At 37.4% G+C, this 24,220-nt stretch overlaps 1 protein-coding gene across 15 annotated transcripts in view; it reads left to right on the forward strand.

The window, feature by feature from the left end:
* Positions 1–24,220, forward strand: part of Abi3bp (ABI family member 3 binding protein) — a 188,266-nt gene that overhangs the window by 22,399 nt on the left and 141,647 nt on the right. The gene's annotated exons all lie outside the window — the stretch shown is intronic.

Raw genomic sequence — 24,220 nt, forward strand, 5'->3', positions numbered from 1 at the left:
TACCTTGATGAGAAGATGAAAGAATTTCATCTTCCATCAAACTCTATTAACATCTACCACATTAAGCCCTGTGCTTGTTTTCTTTTATTGCTACAAAGTTCTATGTATTCTATTAATATTTTTGTTTTTATTGTTATTAGAGGGAAAAAGTTCAGAATGGGTGGTAGATTGAAAACAGAAGCACATTTTGCCTTAGAGGTTCACCTACCTTTTCTGTAGTCTCTTTTTCAGAGATGGGGGTCCCCAATACCTGAGGATTCATATTGCTCCATTCCAGTCTTGTCTTTCACTTGCAATGCTGTTAAATATCAGTTACCCTTACCACACTTCATCAAAATGTCTTCAGTCAGTACTTAATCCTGCTAGTCTTCTCTTTGAAAAAAAAAAGATTGCTCATGAACATGCATTAATCTTTTGTATTAATGAGGTTCACTGTGGTATTTCAGTACATTCTCATCACAATAAAGGGTTAATGTTGGTGACTGCAAAATGTCTTAATTCCTTGGAATGTTTACCTTTTATGCTTGTGTGGATAAAGCCTTTTTGCAAGAGAACAAGGCCTGTCTTCCCTTATGGGAAGATTTTTAACTACTAGGTATGTCATAAGAGAAGAATTTGCTAAAGCCTTTCTGTAGCATAAATCATGTCAAATAAATTATTGTCTCCCCACCAACCCCTGTTCTATTCACATGTCAGTTAGGCACTGGAAAAGGCACCAAGCAACATCTTCACTGCAGAAACTTCTGATGAATACAAATGTTTACTTGAATCTTGTGAGGCGTGTTGTGAGAAGAGTGTATTTTTAATCCAGAAAATGATATCCACAGCTGCCTAAACTGCCTGAAGCTATTATAACTACCAAGAAAGCAACTTGGAGATCTTTTTGTTTGAAAGACTCCTTGGAATAACTTAGTTTTAATTAGGATTTGAAGACAAACTGCTTGTCATGGGGGCAGAGCCCCTGGGAAGACCATTTCCCCATTATTTCATCGTGACAGGAGATGGAGTGATGGTATTAAGAGGTGGGCTCAGCCCTCCCTGTTCCCCAAGGCCACGGAACACTTCTACCTTCCTCACTCTGTAAGGAGAAGGGAACAGATGAGGTGGCCCCTTAGAAAGCTTCCAGCACAAACTGAAGAGCTTCTCTGCTCATGGGGTTTCCCTGGGAGGGGGAGGAATACTAGGAGCTCATGGGCTTTCTGCTTTGAGGAATGTAGAGATTCTCTCTTGAGGGTCAAAGTTCTTGAGTTCTTCTCAATAATTGAAGAAGACAAGAATAACACTCCAAATCCCAGTTTGGGTCCATATATTATAATGTCATATTATTCTGCAACTCAATACCTGGGGGTGGGGGGAGGGGTAGCTTTTATGAACTGTGTTGTGATTTTAGTGTGTTTGTTTTGGAAAGAAGATTTAGCTCAAATATCCAGCTGGACATCACACTTTTCAAAGAGGCACAATTCAAGACCTTTTTTTTTTTGGTGGGGGGAAGAGGCTGGTCTTGGGGCTTGAACTCTGGGACTAGGCATTGTCCCTGAGCCTCTTTGTGCTCAAGGTTAACGCTCTACCACTTGAGCCACAGCACCACTTCCAGCTTTTTCTGAGTAGTTTGTTGGAGATCAGAGTCTCAGAGACTTTGCTGCTCTGGCTGGCTTTGGACCACAATCCCTAGGTCTTAGCCTCCTGAGTTATAGGTGTGAGCCACTGGCACCCAGCTACAACTCAAGACCTTTCAAAGTCAAATTGATGTTCCTGACTTTACTGCTGAGCATTGTCATAGGGTCAGTCAGTAGTTTATTCTACAAATACTCGTTCATTGTCACTCTAGCCCTGTAAGAGAGCGGCTGTAGATAACCATGTCCTTCCCTCTTTTTATAGCATAGTTATATATAGATGTTCATTTAGTGATAGAGAGAGAATGGGCCACCAAGGCCTGTAGCTCACAATGAAATTTGGACTGTAGCAAGATTATGAGAGATGGCTAAGATGTGACTTGATATCTACGTGCCAGAATACCCCCATGGGAATACTGCCTTGAAAGAAATTCTGTATCTCCTTATGCAGTATAACGTTTGTAAATCAAGGCCATGTAATAAAAATTTCCTTCGAAGAATGATTGTAATTAATACAGTAGTATTAGTGTTTTGATTAAGACTAACTGCATGAGCAGGAGAAAAAGCATTTTTCTCCTAAATCTTAAAAAGAAAACAACAACAGCAACAATCGTAATAACAAACCCTTTCCTTTGCTAAGATTACTGGGGATTTCCTCTGACTTTTGGCAGATAACTAAAAAGAAAATGAGCTATCCTCAGATGTGGACTCTTCCGTCTCCACCCTGACTCTATTCCAGCAAAATCCACTATCCCCGTTCAAAAAAGCATGACTTTTTTCTTGTTGATGACATAGATCTGCTTTTCTGACTATTCTCAGCTGTGTCTTGAGATTTGAAGAGTCTATAGCATTTCATGTTTCCCCAGTTTCCCTTCAAATACACACTTTTGGAACAAGATGCTGTTTTGAGTACAGCATTTATTATTTACATTTGTGATTCATGGTGAAGTTTTTCAAGTGCATAATAAAACCCAGAGTCAAGGACTTGCTTTTGGCTGTTTGTCCTGTGAACCCATCCCTCTGTTCTTGGCTCTTGCTATCTCTGCATGGGGCAGTAGGGTTTGCCTGGTATGAGGCTAGATTTCTAGGCTGGATCCTAAGACTCCAATTCTGGCAATGCCACTGGTTAGAGCTCTTCATAAGTCATCTGACCTCATTGGCCTCAGTTCAATGATCTCAGCTTTTGAGGGAAGACTTTGGTCTATGGTCTTGAAATTCCCCCGTGTCTCTAAAATTCAGGGGAGGTGCCCTCTAGAAGTAAGATCATTTTGGAACTTGATTGTGGCTTTTCACAGGCTGCATGTGTGGACATCTTGGCTCAGATTAGGGTTGCTAACTTCCTTGCTTCATGATTTGCATCATTTAGATAGTCTCTGTACCTCTCCACCCTTCATTTTAAGTACTGGAGCCACAATAGATGATGCAACAGTGACTCTGCTGGTGACATGAGACTTGATTACTCTTTTATAGGTGAAAAAAGTTCAGCAAATTCCACAGGGCCCATGTCTGTAGGAGAAACTCAGATCCAAATGATAATTTAGATTTCTTTTATGATAACTAATTATATTTGGGATTTCTGAAATGGTTCATTCAAGACTTGCTTTCCAGCCGGGTGTTGGTGGCTCTCACCTATAATCCTAGCTACTCAGGAGGCTGAGATCAGAGCAAGTAAGTCCATGAGACTCTTATCTCCAATAAACCTTGAGAAAATTGGAAGTGGTACTATGGCTCAAGTGATAGAATGCTCCTCTTGAGCTGAAGAGCTAAGGGACAGTGCCCAGGCCCAGAGTTCAAGCCCCACGACCGACCAAAAAAAATTGCTTTTCTTAACTATATCATGGGCTTCAAAGCTTTGTATTTTGCTAGTACTGTAGAGGAGAAGGCTAAAGGAGCTTCAATTATTTATAGAGTATAGTTTAGGTTTGGCCAAGTTGTTCTGTTAGAATTCCCTAAACCCATTCAAGGCAAGCCAAACTGAGGTCTCCAACTGTATAGAGCTCCATTTTGATGCTAGTTCTAACCATCTGATGGTTACCTTGCCCTAATCTCATTTATTGTAGTCAATTTCTAAAGGTTAAATGGCTACTGACTTACTTTTCTTCCTGTGAGAAAATGTAAGATTTTCAGTGAAGCTAGACTGAACTTAAATTATTAACCAATTGTAGATTAAAAATTATGGCTCCTAAAATGTTCATTAAGCAATTCTATTTCTAGTTTATTAAAATTTTGGGGTCAAGCAAGTTGAAATCATTTTATCTTATTGAACTGCTTTTTGACTTGATAAAAATTAGAAAAATGAGGAGAAATGAGTAAATAACTATGAAACTGAATTTTTTTAACCAAATGTTCTTTGTGATATTGGTGCTCCAAACATTTTAAAAGACCAATATGTCTGGGAAGTATCACTGATCTCAATATTTGATTGAACACAATTTTAATGCACAAAACTCGATCTTTCTCTTGGAACTGATGGAAACCAAATGATATTTACCATTACTTATCAGAATTCATAGCCCAAAACCTGAGAGAGTATATAAAATTTATGCAATTCTTTGTTGTTGTTGTTGTTGTTCATGGAGCTTGAACTCTAGGCCTGGGCGCTGTCCCTCAGCTCTTCAGCTCAAGGCTAGCACTCTACCACTTAAGCCACAGAGTCCACTTCTGGATTTTTTTCTGTGTATGTGGTGCTGAGGAATCGAACCCAGGGCCTCATGCATGCAAGGCAAACTCTACCACTGAGCTACCTTCCCAGTGCAATTCTTTTTACGTGTTAGAAAACAGAGGGTTAAAGAACAATTATGTACCCTGTTAATCAAGAACAAGACTGGGTCTTCCAAAATGTCTCACACACTTTCAGTATTGTTTATAAAAAGCCTTATGTGTGAGATCTTTAAAATCCAATATAGATAACTAGTGCAAAACCCTCTGCCTATTTGGGTGGGTGGTACAGCATATGATCTCCTGAATCATAACCATGAATACAGTTATCAAGCATGGCATTGAAAATACCACATTTTGTCTTAAAAGATGAAGAACAACATTCTTAGCTCAATCTTTTTAACATGAAGTGAATGGGTCTCTGCATTCATAAAATTCTAATTACCTGTATAATTGTCTCAGAGGATTAAATTAAGAAACCACATTTTAGGAAAGGGGTGGGAAACACTGTTCAAAAAGACATGTGTTCAGTTCCTGACTTACGTAATTTTGACCCCTGTATATATCACATTTACAATAAAAATAAAAACTGAAACAATTTTTTAAGTAAGTTAGTGATATCATACAAACACACACACACACACACACACACACACACACACACACACACACACACACACAGAAACCACAGTTTACATGTTGGTTGAACTTCTCCATTGCAATACAGCCTCTTGACAATGAGGAATCCACGTACATTTTTTGTTGTTCTTATTTAATTATTTTGGTTTCAGGAAGTGGGGAGTGAAATTTTTCTGTAGAAGATCTACCCATAAATACATTAGGATTTTCTTTTTTGGCTGAGCCCTGTGATATGTGCCATCCTCAAGTCTGCTGTTTTTATAAAAACAGGTGGTGGACTAGATTTGGCCCATAGGCCTTGATTTGCCTTTCAGAGCATGAAATTAAGAGATAAGATTGCCTTCCTGGCTTCACTTCACCAGAGAGAAACTGGCAAAGTTAAGCTGATGGATAAAGCTCTTCTCCACTTTTCAAGATGATCAAATTAGAGAGACTTGGGTTTATTGATAGCAGACCTCTTGTCTGTATTCATAGTCCACACATGAAGTCATGAGTCTTTATTTTCAGCCTTGCAGCTGTGCACCATGGAAACAATTAGTATTGTTAGTCCGATGTGATTACTTCAGGTTGGAGAACAGAGGCATTCTTAGGATTATGGGGTTGGTCTTGCTTTCATGCAGCTCTCCTAGGATTAAAAGGAGGATAACTAAGCTAGTCACAGAACTGGCTCTGGTTCATGGACTTTGATTTGGACCACTTTCATCTTGGGTGAAATCCTTCTTTAATCTAGGGACATGATAGGTACATGGATGCATACACTTGTCGTATCTCTACAATAATGGTAGCATTTACTGTCTGCAAAAAATCATCTGAAACAGTTAAGCATGGTGGGGTCTTTATTTTCATTCTGGATGTGGAGTGTTGGCAAAAATCACTGAGAGATCTAGACTTCCGTTAACCTCACCTGTTATGAACCTTAAGGCTTTTCCACCACTACTATGTCTTGGTTCCACTCTCTAATGCACTCAGGATAATGCTTGGCATGCAAAAGTTTCTCAGTAAACTTTTAAATGATTTCTGTGTTAACTTAGTCCTTTCCTCACTAAAATTCTCCTATTTTTCTCCTGATATTGAATAAAATACTTCAATATGTTCACATCACTCCTGTAGCAATTTTGATAGGGCTTACTTTGCTTAAACAATATTTTTTTTAAGGCGAGGAGTGAGAAGAGTTCTGGATCTTTGAACTTAGGGCCTTGTGTTCTTAATCAGCTTCATCTTACTCATGGCTAGTGCTTTATGACTTGGGCTAAAACTCCAGTTCCAGCTTTTTGCTGGTTAATTTGTCTGGGCTAATTTTAAACCTTGATTGTCAGGTCTTAACTAAGATTATAGGTGTGAGCCACTACCACCTGGCTTAATTGGCTATCTTGAATGACACTTTCTAAAGCCATTGCATTGAGTTTCTTTCATGAGCCCTGCTATTTAAAGAAACCAGAGTCATTAAGGGCTTGAACAGTTCAGCATTGTCAGGGTATCCATAATGTTGTTTCTGAATTTTCTTTGGCCTTGAAGTAGGTAGGACTTGAGAAAGAAAAGGGCTGGAACTAAATTAGGATCATGGACTTTTGGTTTATTTAGACTCATGATTCTCTGAATTTAGATAATCAGTCTTTGGCTTTATCTTGTGCAAGGGTTTGGCTTATTGGCGGGAAGGAGTTGGGCATAGAAAGAGAAATGTAAATAACCAGTATGAAGCTTCTACCATCAAATTATTTTTGATCACTTTCCTGGTAGTAAAACACTGTGGTTTCTCTTCATGATATAAAAAATTATTGTGAGATAGTTCTGTCCTTGCACCTGAATAGGAATTAACTCTCCAACTCAATGACCAAGTTTGAACTAGAGTTACAACCAGGTAGAAGAGTTGGAGATTACAGAGAGACAGAAAGGGCTAGTTAGAGGAGGAGAACGTTTAAGAGAAAGTGGGGCTAACAGTATCTGATGCTGCCAGAAGTTCAAGGAAGATGCAGTGTCTACTGAATTGACAGAATGTGGTTGTCAGGTACCTTACGGAGAATGGCCTCATTTTCAGAATGGATGCAGAAGGTATTTCGTAGTGGATGAGGGCTGAGGGCAACAGAAACAGTGGGTGAAGTTAATGTGGAGATGTTTGGCCCGGAAAGAGAGGAAAGAAGGCAGCAACTGGAACAGAGTGTGAGGTCAGCTGAGGACAATGTTTTATTGCTGTTTTTTGCTTTTGAGAGGAAGAAATTTTAGTATTGGAGCTTTGAAAGATAAAGAAATTGAATAGGATAATTAAATAGTGTACTTTTCCTGGAGAAAGCGAAGAATGGATAAGATATTGAAAATAACTAAAGGAACTATCTTTTGATAAGATACACATTCTATACTTCAGTAGAGGTGGGGGGATTGGTGTTGTGATAGGCAGATTGGTAGGAGGAGAAGGAGATTGGAGTGCAAAAGTGGGGGGGTGGTCTCTTCCCAAAAAGGTAGTCTTCTGAGTCCAAGAAGACAAAGGTAAGAAGAAAAACTCAAAAGCTTGACCTAGTCATTGGGGAGAAAGGGAGAATAAAGTGCCCAGAGGAATGAGATTTGTGACCATGAATTCATAATGCTTCTTTCCTCTTGCCGAGTGACATTCACCAGTAGAGATTGGTATCTGGGGGCAAGTGTTAGGAAAACATTAGTGAGCTCATTGAGGGTTGAAGTGTGCTTGAAGAATGTGATGCAGGAAATGTGTATGTAATTGTTTAGGGTTTTCTGTGTTTTCAACCTTCAGCTTTGCCTTTCCTTTGAGTCTATACTACAAAGAAGATGCCTCTCCATGCTCTTAATGTCAAATCTACTATTATCATTTGCTATTCACTGCTTGTTACTTTGCTATTAGGAAACATCGGAGGGTCCCCTTGATGTTTCTGATTTAGCTTTAGTCTTATGCGGGTACTGTGTGTCCTGGATCTTAGGAATGCATAAGCTCCATGACCCGATCCTATCTCATCTCCAGAAGACAATCTCTAATGGTTGGTCTTTAGGATATAGTTTTGTCCATTCCTTTAATGATAGGGCACATTTTCCTGTTTTCCAATGATGTGGTAGATATTTACCTGTGCTCTGAGGCAAGAAGAGTTGTTGTCCTTTCCCTGTGGGGCTGTGTTCTACAGGAAAGATAGCTGAGAAGGCTCAGGGTGGTGTATTATGACTTTATCTCCCCAAGGCTTACAGCTCCAAGATTTCCCAAGACTCTTGCGGTTTGTAATGTTTCCTATGAAGAACGATAAGATCCATGGAAAAGAGCTTTAAAATGGCTGTAAGTTTTTCTTGTGTTCTTGGCTTCTAGGAATTCTGTATGCTCCTGATATTCTACAGTAGCTCTTTAGAAGTGAACAATTTTAACTAAATTCTCCTTACTTCTATGGCATCTCCTCCCTTTCCATAGATTTCATTTTCGCTGAATCCTCAGCTCTTTTTTTTTAATGTTTTAGGAAATTTCAGTGTGAGTGTGTGTGTGTGTGTGTGTGTGTGTGTGTGTGTGTGTGTGTGTGTGTGTGTGTTCATTAAGGACTTTTATCCTATGGTAAAGTTATCCTGGGTAAAACTTTGTATTTCTTGTCCCCCTGCTTAAGTACATCTTCAAACTATAATCTTCCTGGTAAAGTGAGACTGCAAAAAATGTGTTTGGCCTGATAGTTGATTTGTCTCTCTCTCTGTCATCTCTCCTTTGTTCTCTTAGTCAATTTATCTTTGTAGCACTGGCCACATGTCTCTAGTTTGGCCTAATTTTATGAGAAATCCCCCCAATATGGAAAAGCAGTTACAGTGAGTCCCAGCACAATTTCCCTGCATCATGAACTGAGCTGTGAGCAGTGGGGCCCAGGACTAGCGTTACCATTCCATTCTCCTCTGGGCTTAACATCTCTGGGCTTCACTTTTCTCATTTGTCTGGTTTCCCTCCTTTCTCATTGGCTGCGCTTTAGTTTCCTTTGCTGATTCATTCTCATCTTACCAATGTCTTAAATCGAGATTCTCAGGACTTAGACCTTGGAGCTCTTCTGTCTTCTTGCTTTCTGAATGATCTCATCTAGTCTCATGATTTCAAAACTAAACACTAGCAAGTTGAAAAGTTCTCTCTCTAGCTCTAACCACTCCCCTTAACTTCAGACCCACTTAGTCAATTCACTACTAAATGTTTCTACTTGGCTTTCTAACAGACACTTGATTTAGCATGTCTAAGACGGACCTCCTGAAATATTTCACTCCGAACATTCTTCTACTATAGTCTTTCCTGACAACTAAAGACATCCACTAAAGATCTTAGTAGCTCTTATTTTCTCGTGTCTTGCACTTGGTTTACTATGTATCTTTTTAGCTCTATTTTCAAGTTGTATCTAGGATGCTTGAGAGCTCTGTTCTCAAATTTCCCCCACCCTGTTTAAGACTATGATCATCTCTTACTTAGATTGTTGTCATAGTTCCCTATTGGCTCCTCCTGATTTCATTCCAGCATATTCCCAACACAACATCCAGGATGATCCTGTTAAATTATAAACAGTTCTAAACTACTCCTTTGCTCACGGTTAGCATTTTAGGGCAAAGACCTGAAGTTTCCCGATGTCGTAGCTGATAGCCTAGATACTTCAAGGTCACCTCTGGCTTTACCTCTATTTCCTGCTCACTCAGCTTCTTACAGCTACAGAAATCAGAATGTTTTTATTCCAACTATCTGGAGCATTATTTTTTCTTTTCTTTATGTATTTTATAGGTTTTATTTGGTTTTCTCTATGGAAGACTGTGCACGCTCCCACCCCACCCCTTCCTGGGGGTCTCCTCTTCTCTGCTTTGCTTTATTTTATTTACCACTATCTGTCTTAGTTAGTTTGGTTAGATCAGTAACCAATAACCCCCAAACCTCAATGGTTAACAAACAACAAGATACCTTTTGCTTTATCATTTTTATTGAATAACAAATGAGTTTCTGCTATTTGTAGTCATTCGGGATCAATGTTCTAGCTGATTTTCTGGCAGGAAAGAAACCACAGGCTTTGAGAGTTTTGCACCAATAGTTAATGGCATGCCTTCCTTTGTTCAAAACCTAGTTATAGACTCATGACTGATTTCAAGGGGATAGAGACATCTATTCCTTCCATGTGTCCAGACTATCAAGAAACACTGTAGCGTCTGCCTTGTCATCTGGAATATGGTGTCTGCTTTATATTTCTTGGTCTATCCTTTCTCACTAGAATATAACCTTAGTGACAAACCTTGTTGGTTCAATTCCACCATGTATAAGAAAGGTTTACATATTATAAATGCTCAATGAGTATTTTTTATTAAATAAGTGACGGAGTGTCTGTCATGAAAAAAAAATGCCCACTTTCCCTATAGATTTGTCAATAGTTGTAAAAGATTCCCCAGTATTGTCAATATTGTTATTGAATAATTACAATTTAGAAGACATCTCTGAAATGAGAAATATAAAAATGTTAACAAAATAATGTATGGTGCAGGCAGAGAACAGTCTACAATATTAAGAAAGGTCAAACAAAAGGTTTGACACAAAGGTCAAACATCTAGCATGGAAATTCAGCATCATTTACAGGGAACAAAGTTGCACAGTGAACATTTTACAAAGGAAAAATGGGTTAGCACAGTCATTCTTGACAGTAAAGCTCATCAGCCTTGTTTGAAAAGCCCACCCATCTTCAAGGAAGGGGAGCTTCTACGGCTGTGCCCTGCCCTGATGATGCTACTGTGACTCTTCTGATCTGTACTGAGTGTCCTACATGGCCTCTATTGAAAACAGGCTTATGTTAATCTCTTGTTGTTTTACTAGACAGAAAACAAGTGTCCTGGGCTAGAAACATACAGCATCAAAAAACCACCAGTTCTTCTCCGTGACACCCAGGCAGATTGCTCTTTGTGTAGTTATGGGGAGTGTTTGCTGACTTAATGAGAGAAGACGTGTCTTCTGCGCAAGGCTGCACAAGCTCTTGCCAGTTGAACTTTATGATTTTCTAATAAATCATGAAGAATGAAAGGAATGATAAGCACATTTACTTTTTGCTCTGGGCTGAGTAAGAATATGCTATTTCTGATGACAATGAGAATTGCTGTAGGCATTTTCCATATGTGCTTTTGTCTTTTAGATTTATATGGAAATTTATCTGGTGCTTCAATTGGGGTTCAGAATTTTGGAGGAAAAGAATTTCCACCCCACAAGCAATAACACAGATGGACTAATCCTTTGGCACCCAAACATATAACATTTTTGTGGTAACATGATCTATCAAGATCATCTATGTATGATGTAAAGGTCTATGGCAGTGTTTAGGTCCTGTTTTGTATTTTTATACTCCATGTTTGTTTGAAGTGAATGGCTGAAATTCACTACAAGTACCTTTCTTTCCTTGAACATAGTTTATTGCTACTTGGATATTTAAAATGAATTATAACAATGAAGGACAGAGGAAAGGCATCAAGACTTAAAGAAAAGCTGCCAGGGAATAACCGTACTAAAAATAATTGTAATGATAGGAATTTAGGGAAAGCACATAAGTGAAAATAATCCTTAAATTGATTAGAAGTGATTCTGTGACTGATGGTTAGTCAGTGAAATTCTGTCCAAAGGAGAATTCCAAGATTTCATGATTCCCAGCCCTTTTAATCCTTTTTTTAAAAAAATATAATTTTGCCAAAAACCCCACTAACAGAAAAACCAAACCAAACCAAACCAGAGTTGTTGCCTGTTTGGTCTGAAGTTAATGCTTCCTACTTGCATTGCTGATTCCAAGTTTTGGGTTATTATGCCACATTAGCAAATAAAGCCTTTCAGAGCACTGAGCTATTTCAGAAATATAAATATCTCATGTCTATTACCAAATGCCATGTTTGTGCAGAAAATGTTCTGATGTACACCAGAAATGTCATGCCTTGGGTCACTGCACCCAGGCCTCTGTATCAAGAAGGAGAAAGATACTCAGCTCACTCTACAAGCTCACCCCACAGCCTTGCCTCTCTGTATCTGCCCAGTGTCATTATGAGAGTGTGAGAGAGAATAGGCATAATTATTTTCAAGTCTCTTCCAGCTCTGAGAATCCAAATAGCCATAGACATGATCCTTCCATGGATATTTGCTGGGCTATTTGCTTTTTGCAAATATGTTAAGTTTGCAGTTCTAGATCATTTTTCATTTGAAAGGCTCTTCCAAGTTCTGCTTTTATTTGACTTTTATTTCCAAAGCAAGGCTGGAGTCCCTTCTTCCCCATGAACAGAACAATCTCTGCTCTCTCTCTCTCTCTAAATTCAATAAATCTCAAGCATTGCTTTGTATAGTAATTGTCTCTCCAGCTGTCTGGTGATGCCCTCCAGGACAAGATAGGAATGCTTCCTCTGACAAGCGTTCCTAAAAGCATCTCCCTCCACATCTCAGAAATATATTTTTCTTCCATTGCAAGTGTAACTTCTTGCTTTTAATGATTATCATGTGTTAGAATTGGCTCCTGCAGACAAGTGTTCCTCACCACTGACAAGTGAGGGCAGGCAGTGTTCTATTCATCTTACTTATACTCTAATTAGCCTCTGCCTGAGGCATTATGTTCTCAGAGCTTTATTCCTCTCTCACCCCTTTATGAGTATTCTTTATTTTGACCTTTATATTATGAGCCCTTGGGAGTCATTTTGCTGTTTTGGTCCAGCCTCAGGGAAAAAGGGGAGGAGGTAAGGTAACAAGTACTAATTGTACAACAGTGAGAAAGATGAACTGGAAAGTGGTGTGTTCAGTAATTACAAAAATGGGTGAGACTGACTGGTCCTTCCAGGCCAAATCTTCAGATATGTAGACACAGAAGATGCAAAGCTCAAAGTTTGGAGCCTAGAGAAGTATTTCCTCCAGAAATAGGAGAGGCCATCCTACACGGAGGTTTGAGATGAATGGATGTGGGGATGGAAAGAATACAAGAGAGCATCCAGGAGATACAGGATGAGGTTTTAGAAATCAAGAGGAAAACAGAATGTAGGATGGATATGTGTTAGACGGTGGTATATAATAAGTAGGCAGCTTGGGGAGATAAAATAGACTACAAACAGAAAAGAAAGAAGTACAGAAAATGCATCTAGATTTGTTAAAGGGAAACTGATATTGAACATTTGTTCTTATATTCCCCAGTTCTGTGTAAACCTTGTACACAGCTTCTTTCAAAAAACAAAACCTAGTTATTTCTTTTAATTAATAATCTAAATTTATATATATATATATATATATATATATATATATATATATATATATATACTTACCCATGTTAGGTCAAATCATTTATCTCAGAATTTAGAAATACTGGAAATTATAATTACTATAGGGTGCTAAGTATTTTCTAGTACAAATGATTCAGTATAAATATCCTTACAAAACTTTCTTAATTATTTTGATTGACAGGCAAGTTTTATATACATATGTGATACAATATGATGTTTCAAAGTCAGTATAACCATGGTGGCTGAATTAACTAAAAATTGCCAAGTTAACTTTTTCACATATTTACAATTTTTGTGGTAAGAACACTTAAAATCTACTTAGTAGCTTGCAAGTACACATTATGAAGAATTATAATAATCATATTAGCCAATTCAGTAATCCTAGCTACTTGGGGGGCTGAAATGGGGAAGATTATGGTTTGAGCGAGGTTCATGGTTGGCCAATATTGATAACTGAAGCACACCTTTCAGAGTCAGCTAATTTTCTCACTGGTAGGCACTAATGATGATTAAAACTTTGAACACAAAGGAGTTCTGTGAAGGAAGAGAAACCAAACCTTAGTGAATTGCTGAGTCACGAAGAGAAATAAGAAGTAAGAAACCATGACAGAGATGTCATAGAAAAATAAGAACTAAGATTACATTGTCACAGAGTAAAACCAAGGTGCATTTAATGTGATACCAACAGGAAGTGAAGCCAAGTTTGCCTTTCTTTTTCTCACCTAGAGAAATCCAAATGTTACATGAGTTATAAAGAATCACAGATATTTAATAATTAGATATATACGTGCAGCAAAAATCCAATATTTTATTAATATTGAAAAAAGCACTGTAGGCATTCAAAATGCTTTTTACAATGAAAAGAAATAATAAAAGATATCAAAATAGAAACAGATCCCGAGTCATGAAAGCTATGTATTCCCATAATCAGAAGAGGATCACTGAAGCATTGCCTTCAGAAGACTAATGTTGATTTCAAATTTCACCTTAATTTTGAGTATAGATAATAATAAAGTTAATCTTTCAAAAATCCATTCCTTTGAGGTAGACAGATGCTAATATAACTTCTATGGGCTCAAGTATTCTTAAAACTAAAATGATTGAAGATGGGAAAGCAACTCAGTAATTTACCACATCATTTACCACAAAGAATGTCAGTAATTGTAGAAACAAAGTAAGTGGTCTTGTCTTCATTAATGACTAAAGACAGAATCTTACTGTCAGTTTGTTTTGTGCTGCTAGAATAGATTACCACAGACTAAGTAATTTATCATGGATTAAATATGTATTTGGGTCATATCTGGAGCCTCTGGAGCATGATACTGGCATCTGCTCTGTCATACCATCACAAGACAAGAGTGTAAGATAGAGCTGAACCTGATTGTGTAACAAACCCGCACCTAGGATAATGAACCCATTCTCTCAATAAATATACCATCTATTCATGAGGGCTAAACCCTCACCACCTAGTCCTCTTAAACACCCTGCAGTGTCACATTACAGAGTAAATTACGCATGAACTTAAAGGAATATATTAAAATCATAGCAACCTATGTTTAAAATAACTAATTTCTTTATATAACATATGTTTAATGATGGTGATAAACATATAGTTTGTTTTCCAGGTAAATACAGTTTGGAGTTGTCCTCAAACAAGAGAAATATTCACAATCTTAACCATTAAGATGAAAATAGAAAAGTTGGACAGTTTCTTAAAAAGTTCAGCCAAAAATTGTCATATGATTCAGGAGGTATTTTTCTGAAGAAAATAGAAACTTATACAAATACTTGTACATGAATTTTCACCAACAACATTGTTTATATTAACTCCAAACTAGCAACAATACAAATATCCATCTGATAAGGAAAAGGTCATGGATCAATAAAATGAAATGGTATCTAGCAAAAAATAAATAAATAAACTTATTTTACTTTTGATACATTGAATTTTCAGAGTAATAGGTCTCAAACTTGAGGATGTATCAGAATTACCTAGATTCCTTATTACAGATTGCTACCTACACTCTTTTTCTGATGCGATAGATCTGGTGATGATTCCTAAGAGTATTTACTTGTCACAAGTCCCAGGTAGCACTGACTCTAATCGGGGGACCATGGCATGGAGTCCATCCCACCTCCTGTAAGGGAAATCTATTGCCATTACTTTCTCTATGTAAATTCTCTCCATGAAAACCAAAAATAGAAAGAAGGGAAGAAAGTTTTGTTAAATTCTGTTGCCTGTCCATGCCTTTCTTTACTAACAATCTGTAAACTTTCCAATTGGCTCAAAAATGTATTACAAAATAAGCCTTGACCTCAACATTTTCCCTTAGAGTTTCTACCTATATTTGATTACCTTTGTGGAAAAATTATCTTTATGATTAAACAGAACTGAGAGGATATTCCTTCTTTCTTTCCCATCCTTTGAATCAGACACAGGGTTCGCCTTTTGTAGCTGCCTTGTACTAACAGTACCAGTCATGTTACTCTGAAATAATTGATGTATTCATTTACCTTCATGGAGTATAATCTTTGTGATCAGACAAGTAAGGATTGAATTTACAATAATGATGTTGAGTGCCTTGAACTTAATGAATGGGATCAAAGGCAAAGCAGAGGAATTACTATACACATTCCCTGTCTTAGCCCAATTTGTGCTGCCTTGACAGAATACCTGACACTAAGCAATTATAATGGACAGAAATTTATTGGCTTACAATTGTCCAGGCTGGGCTGCCTAAAATCGAATTGTTGTTATGTGGCCAGGGCTTGCTCTGCATCATCACACAGAAGGCAGTAAATAGGTATCAAGTTAAGAGGAAGCCGAACTCTGATAATGACATCAATGTATTCAGATGAACTTACGGGAAGGAGCTAAACACCACTTTAATAGGCTCTTCCTCTCAATAGTGTTGCCGTGCACTTAAGTTTCAATGTAAGTTTTAGTGGAGAGAAAAGTCAGTCAGAGCACAGCGTTCCTCAAGGCAAATATGAATTGTATGTCGATGCATTGTCATTTTATAGCTGTGTCCAGGCACTTACAGCGATGGTATGCTTGTTGATTTCATGTGATGATCTCTCTCACCCCCTCTACTAAATTAGCATAATGCCAGGCTTTTAAGAGTAGTTTTTTTTTTTAAATACAAAGAAGTTAGAAAGGAGTTTATTTATTCTTTACTTCTTTTTTTTTTTTTGTCGGTCGTGGGGCTTGAACTCTGGGCCTGGGTGCTGTCCCTCAGCTCTTCAGCTCAAGGTGAGCGCTCTACCACTTGAGCTACAGCGCCACTTCCTTAAGAGTAGTTTTGAGAAAAATCAAATCAAAGGACAGCAGTTAAGCCTTAGGATGAGATGTCTTAGTAACTACAGGTTGTTGACTTAGAAAACAGTGTATGAAAAGGATTTTTTCTACTTGTCTGTTTGTTGGGTTTATAAAGTAGGTAATGAAGTTATTGCTTCTTTGGTAAACCAATTAACTTTGCCAAGTGGTGCTGAAATGTCAACATTGGCAGGTTTTAGTCTGTCTCATTCAAGCATCCAAAGTCACCAGACAGTGAAGTATTGGTCTGAGGATTCAGAGGATTGAGACTTCTGACCAAGGTGAAAACTGTGGTTGTTATAGCTGACAAACTCATTTATACCAAGAGCTGGGCAACATAATGAAGTGCTCCATGATGAAAAACAAATGAATAGATTTTCCTCCCTCAGGCACTCAGCAGCTCTAAATTCAAACATTTAAAAATTAATAGCAAACATACACTGAGTACTTTGGTGATCACTATGTCCTAATACATAGCTAGTTAATTTCTGGAGGGTAGGACTCTACGGGGTAGCTGTATGGGAGGAACTGTCAGGGTAACATGGATTTTTGATTTCTTGAGAGCACATGTTGCATGAACATGTGCTTCGCTGGCAGGCTCACAAGACTTCCTGAAGAGGGAATGTGCTGTTCTGCTTGCCCTGGAACAATGATCACGAGATCCGGTAGTCTGTGCTTCTTGCTGACATATGATCATGTATGAGTAAATTCAAGTTCTGAGTTTATTTAAAGGCCCCCTTTCTTGGCACTAGGACAGCTGTTCATGTGATTTATGGGACTTTATATCACAGTGCTTTCTGTAAAACTTTAAAAATGTATTAGCACACATTAGTTGCACAAGGGAGGATTCATTATGATATTTCCACACACATAAACCTCACTCTCTCTGTATCTCTCCCCTGTCTTATCCCCCCTTCCTAAAACAATTTCAACAGATTTTATTTTCTACTTTCATCATACAAATAAACGATATCAATGTACTCTTTCACTCTGTTATCCCTCTTCTACCCTCTGGTCTCCTTCCCACCCTAGCATCCCAGCCTGTTGCTAATTCTATCGTCATTATTAAGGTATTGTATACAAGGGTTACCATTTCATAAGTCAGGTAACTAGTGTGTTTTGGACAATGCCATTCCTTCTTTCTATAAAGCTTAAATTTTTTTCCCCCAGTCTTGGGGCTTGAACTCAAGGCCTGGGCACTGTCTCTGAGCTTCTTTGTGCCCAAGGCTTGAGCCACAGTGCCACTTCTGGCCTTTTCTTTTTTCTTTTTTCTTTTTTTAACTCCTGGCCTTTTCTAAGAAGTTTATTGGTGATAACTGTCTCACAGACTTTCCTGCCCTGGGTGGCTTCAAATCATGATCCTCGGATCTCAGCCTCCTGAATAGTTAGGATTACAAGCAGGCATGAGCCACTGGTGCCTGGCTTACTTCCAGCTTTTTCTGAGTAGTTTGTTGGCAACAAGAGTCTCACAGTCTTTCCTGCCTGAAATGGCTTTGAACCATAATCCTTAGAACTCAGCCTCCTGAGTAGCTAGGGTTATAGGTGTGAGCTTTATTTTTTAATGTAATTTTTCCTTAGAATTATAAAGATCTTGCTTTATCTAATTATTGCAATCAGAACTCTTTCTTATATTTCAGACTCCTATGCCTAAAACACAAGTAGGGTTGTTTGCCATCTAACTAAAGTTGTGTATTTTGATTTACCATTGTTTGAATATCCAGAATCCTTTTTATCTCTAGTGTTCTTATTTAGAACCTCGATTCAATGTCCGTGTTTTAGATGTAGGGTGAAGTAATTTCCTTGTAATATTCAAGGGACACAACATTCAAAGTGTCTGTTAACTGTGGTTCTCTATCTAACCCATTCCAGGCATATCACCACCAGTATCCCTCAACTTGAAATTTAGAAAGGATTTGCCTAGCATTATCTTGAGAAGGTTTTTACTTACTGTTCTGCCTATACACACACACCATACCAACACCACAACCACCGCTACCACCACCACTACCACCCAACCACACAACCACAAATGTGATTTAACACCTTCCACTTACCTTCCCTTGCTCTCGTATGCCATTATGCCGCCACAGAATAGGCTGTGTCGTGTCTTTCCTCCTCTCCATCATCACCGTGGACATCCTGATGCGTGATCAGGCCAATGTCTTACCATCTCAGGACTGGTGGAAGTAATTAATACTATCAACTATTCATTAGTAGCCACATTTCATCCTCATTATCCGTAAAGTGTTTCACTTGAAATTATTATGTTTATTTCTGTATTGGGAAATTTCAGCTAGTATTGCTTCCTTTGGGTTGCTTTTGATGATGTTATTGGTTAGAAAATAAAAACATGCTATAAACTGCAGATGGTTTGAGATCAGGATCACCTAAAGACACACGCCTCATTACCTGCGGCCACTCTCTTTATTCTGTAGCTGACAGAAAAGTTATCAAAACTCCATGGCAACATCCATAGTAAAGTGCATATGGCTTTCCTTTTACTCCTATCGTTTTTCTTTGGCAGAGTAGAGTCATCTGAGCATAGAGTCTATTTTACATGATCCCTCTTTTGGCTGGCTAAGAAGACAAATGTAATGTTATTAAGTTCTATGTTAAAAGTAATGCTTCATCTATCTTAGTATTGGAGTTTAATTAAGTACAATCCATGCTATCATGTATGAGTTTTAAAGCTTTTAAATGTGTTGTCAGACACTAACTGCCCTGCTTAACACAAAAACTTAAGAGTCTTTTGGTTTCCTTATTCGGCAGCTGTGATAATAAGGCACTAGAATGTTTTCTGTATGTTGCTCACTGCCCATGAAAGGCACAGAACAGAATAAATTTGAAAGTTAGTGTTATGAGTTTTTAAAAATCTTTTTAAAATGATAAGTAGTTGTACAAAGGAGTTTCCATTAACAAAAAAAGCAGTTTGGAAATACAATATATCTTGATCAATGTCGTCCTTTTAAAAATACACACCTACCCTCTTCTACCCACCCCTTCCCTCACTCTTCTTAATTTTGTAGGATATACATTAGATTCTTGACTGCATTCTCCCCCTCTTCTCCTCTTTGTTTGCCTACCTTTTTCTCCTTGACCCCACCCTACCCCTTATGAGTACCCACTTCCTGGTATTTTTATTTTGCTGCACTTTGCCTTTGCCTTTGTAAGGAATCACACCAAGTTCTCTCTTGAATCTACTGCATTTCTGTTAACACTTTTGCAGTGTTGTAAGTTCTTAGTACATAATAAAGGCTGAGGTGAGCTTGCTGATTATACACATTATACACATACATACACACCTACGCACACATCTATAACCATTTGTGGATGATGAGTAATAATATCAGGCAACAGAACAACCCATTCATCTAGTATTACAATGGTATGCTGCTTGAATAACTTTCCTGGAGGAGAGTCTATATGATGTGATTACAGAGATATGGAGGTCATGGCCCATTCAAGAGTAGTGCTACAACATGCTTGACAAAAGATTCAGTCCTGTGATTGCATACATAGGTCATTTACTCTGTTCACTTGCTGAGTCATAGCCTATTGTATGGATGAGCCATGCTTTGTTTACCCACTTAGCAGCTGATGGACATTTGGGTTTATTTCTAGTTGGATATTTCATTTCTCCCTGGTAAAATTAATGGGTTATTTGCTAACTTTCCAACAGATCTCCTAAGTTGTTATACCATTAACATTCACATTCAGAATATATCTATGTATGAAGATAACAAGAAAATTCACTGAAAGGGTTGGGGAAACGAGGAAAGAGAAAGCAACAGAGATGTTAATCTTATTAAAGTATAATATGTACATATATGAAACACATCTGTACAAGTAATATATGCTAAAATGTATCACACAAATGTAAGACAGATTCTTCTGGGGGGAAGGTATCAATGGGAAGGGAAAGAGTAAATGGAGAGGAGGAAAGGAGTGAATATGGCCGAAGTACTTTATATAAATGTATGAAAATAGAATAATGAAACCTTTTAAAATAGTTTTAAGTAGATTTTGTCATTGTATACATAGAAATATCACAATGAAATTCCCTTCACAACTAATATATGCTAATAAAAACATAGAAAAAAAGAACATAATATGGGTAAGAGTCAGAATATGTTTTTTTAACCCTGAAATGAGTCAGTATTTTATTGACATTGGTATTACAGTTGTTCTTTTAATCAATACTCTTCATACTCTAATTAAGGCTGTATCTGATTTAGGTTAAGCCAAACTTGACTTGGCTTACTTCTAATCTTCATTAGGATCTTACAACACTTAGATGATATAAACTAAGGTAATTCTCATTGATACACTTCTCTTTTTTTTTTTTGCCTTTTTTTACTTTTTTTCTTGTCTTGTCTTTTCTACATTGATATACTTCTAAGTATTCTTTACTTCCAGAAGAAAACTTTTAATATTCTGCCCTTTTCTCTTATGGTGTTTTATCATCTTGACCAACTTGGTGTCAACAATTTAGATCAGGTTCTGAAATATTTTTTAAGAGGAAGGTAATCTTATGAACAATTAGACATAAAAAATTCTCTTACTGCATGCTTTAAATGTTATTCTTCTCTGTAAGGTCTGTGGCTGTACAGGACCATTTAGCTGCTTTCACTAAGTACCATTGGGTTGTTTTTCTTTTGTTGTTGTTTGTGTTAGGGATTAAACCCAGGGCACTTACTCAACTGCTGAGCCACACCTCCAACCAGAGCTATGTTTCTTTACAGAATTGGACTGAACTGTTCATAGTTTCTGGGCAACAACTGCGACCTGGCCCTTGTGATTGATCCTGAGAGTTCCTTGAATTTACAGATCTATGTGCACCTTTTGTCTGTTTTTCCAGCCTTATCCCCTTATCACTGATTTTAATACTTTGAAGCATTTATTTACTCTTAAAAATTAACAGTGAATTAATTTTGCCTTGAGAGGTATTTTTTCTTCCAGAATTTCACAACACCCTTTGAAATATTTAGAGATACTGTAGAATGTTGCAAACAGAGGGTTAGAAACCACTGTCATAGATCCAAGACTCTACTTTGCCAAAGTGCAATTTGTTCTCCAAGGCAGTGTTGCTTTTCTAAATGTTCGCACTCTTTTCAAAAAGTTTTCTCTTATACCTCTTGCCATATGCTTTGATTCCTACATTAAAATATAATAAAATATTCTTCCAGTAACTTATTTCACTGTAATCCTAGGATTTTAAAGGTATCATATTTGACATGCTATACTACTTATATATTATAAAAAAATTGTATATATTTCCACAATCCCTATTGTAAGTCACTTATCAGAAGTCTAACTACTACTAATTGTTAAAAGATACTTGTTAGTACATGCCACATTTAATGATTTGGGCTTCAAACAAGCATCATTTCTTATTTATTCAGAGTAAAGATATTATATCATTTATTGAGAGTAAAGATATTATGTCATTAAAAGGTAAAAATTAATATGGGCTTATAAATACACTGAGAAATTATCCAAGAATAGAAGCTTTCATTTAATAGTCAAATACTCATTTGGAACATCATTTGGCCTAAAGGGGAAATAAAACTTGTTTATCTGCTTTCTGATTACTGAATCCGTGGATTAATAACTAAATGAAGATATGTGGAAAAGGTAAAGCAAAGATAGAGAGGATCTGTACTGAGTGAACAATGTGAGCAAAGTTGTGAGCCCAAGATGAAGAATGCATTGCAGACTGTGAACGGATTTGGCCCAAATCAAATGAGACAGGTGGAGAAGTAATAACAGAGGAAGTAACATATGGTGAGAAAATGAAGGGATTTCAGATCCTAAATAAAGAACTGGGAGGATTATCTTTACTTTGTGATGCTCTGATGAGGTGATATTTCTCTTTTTCAGTATATTAAAAATTTTAACTGTAATGATAGAGTTGGAATTTTGGACAGAGTGGGGTTACTAATGAAAGTTTGTTTTATAAGTTATGTAATGTTGATGTAGTCATTGGCATGAATTGCTAACCAAAGACAGGAAGGCAGGGGTGATGCAAAGTCCTCTGTGGGGGTTGATAACTTTTACCTTGGTTGATTCAGAGTCACATTATGGTCTTCCCATTTGGTGTAGACATCCCTTCCATTTTCCATTGTAGAATGAATGTGGTGTGTCAGGCAGAGTTCATGAGCAAAAGTCTAATGTGATGCTGATGCTGTGACCCTCTGCTCTTAGTCAAGTGGGAGTACACTAAAATTCTTTACTGTTTTCAACCCAACAATGTGTTGGAAACAGATTCTGTTTGACTCCATGTGAGACTGGGTACCTTTCTAAACCAGCAGAATATCTGACTTACATTTGTTCCTTTCTCTTGGTCATGAAGGACAACTGGGGAGTTAATATAGGATCATGGGGAAAATGGGGTTGGACAAAAATCTGTGTCTTATCTGAAGGATAAATCTCCTTATCAAACTCTTATGAAATTAATACATTGCAAAAGTATCAGTGATTAGCATTAGCTTTAGCATCATAGCCTGTTTGGCTACTCCTTATGCTGTTGAATGATGATAAAGGTCTCAGTGAAAATGAGAGCAGGCAAATCCAGTCTGGTGAGAAACTAAGATCTAGTTTTGACCCTGCATGTCCCATGCTGGTGAGAAAGGTCAAACACACCTCATTTGGAAGAATTAAACTAAATTAGCTGTGAAATACCTTTTTTAGACTTTGAGTAAGCAACTCAGTATTGATGGGTTTCAGTTTTACACAGATCTAAGAATAGTAATCTGAGGACCCAAAAGCTTAGAAAAATTTCAAGTTTGGGGTAAATATGAAGTAATATGTATATAACGTGTAGTCCTGGCTTTTGAGATGAGTGATTTCTAACTTCATGTCTATGAATGACATGGTTTTCTTTTTTTTTCTTTTTAAAGACTTAATAAAATCATGTTATGTCCCTATATTGATCCAGCTTGTCCAGAGTGATCTAGACTAAAACAGAATAAACTTAGAGTGAAACCTTGGGGAGCTCATGCTTGTATCGATGGTATATAGTCAACATATGACTTTGGTTAATAACAAATAGAACTGGCATTATTAAGTCAGTAAATAAAGTCTTCCCAACAGGCAAAACTATCTTGAAATCACTAAATCTGTGGGAATAGGGAAAATAAACTAGACTAACCCTTGGGGTGAGATGTATTTTGAAAATCAAAAACTTGGGGCATTAGAAAAAATTTAGGGCTTCTACCATATAATTTTTTCATTGGGGTCTTGATCAGCAAGCGATACTTGCTGACTTTCCTAAGCATATTTCTGAAGATAAATGTGAATAGGCACATTGAATGGGATTGAAGAGGAAATGGAAAGCTACTTCCTTTGTGGGGAGCAGAACATATTTTTTCTCTTTTCCATTTCTTCTTACTTTATATGTTATACTAAAAGAAGCTTGCTGACACTTAAAAGAGAACTAAATGGACTCAATGATCGTTCACAGTGGTTGTATTATTTTGAGAAGAACTTGGAAGAAAAATATCATACAAAGCTTTTTGTCTTTATGAGTGATGGCTAAAGGATTATGAACTGGTATTAGCAAGCATTTATGGAGCAATTGCTTTGTGCCAGCTGTATAGTTGTGCCAGCTCCCTAACATATGTAAATAACCAACCCAGAAAGTAGCTGCCCTTCATTTACAAAGTAGGAAGCTAGACCTCCAGCACACTGAGGAAACTGTAGGTTGGCCACCATGATAAGCTAGAGTTAGTGCCCTTCTGGCTCCTGAGACAAAAAACAAATGTTTTCTCATTGTTTGATAAAG

Source organism: Dipodomys merriami, unplaced genomic scaffold, assembly GCF_024711535.1.
Source record: "Dipodomys merriami isolate MVZ:Mamm:240054 unplaced genomic scaffold, mDipMer1.0.p SCAF_2, whole genome shotgun sequence".
NCBI lineage: Eukaryota > Metazoa > Chordata > Mammalia > Rodentia > Heteromyidae > Dipodomys > Dipodomys merriami.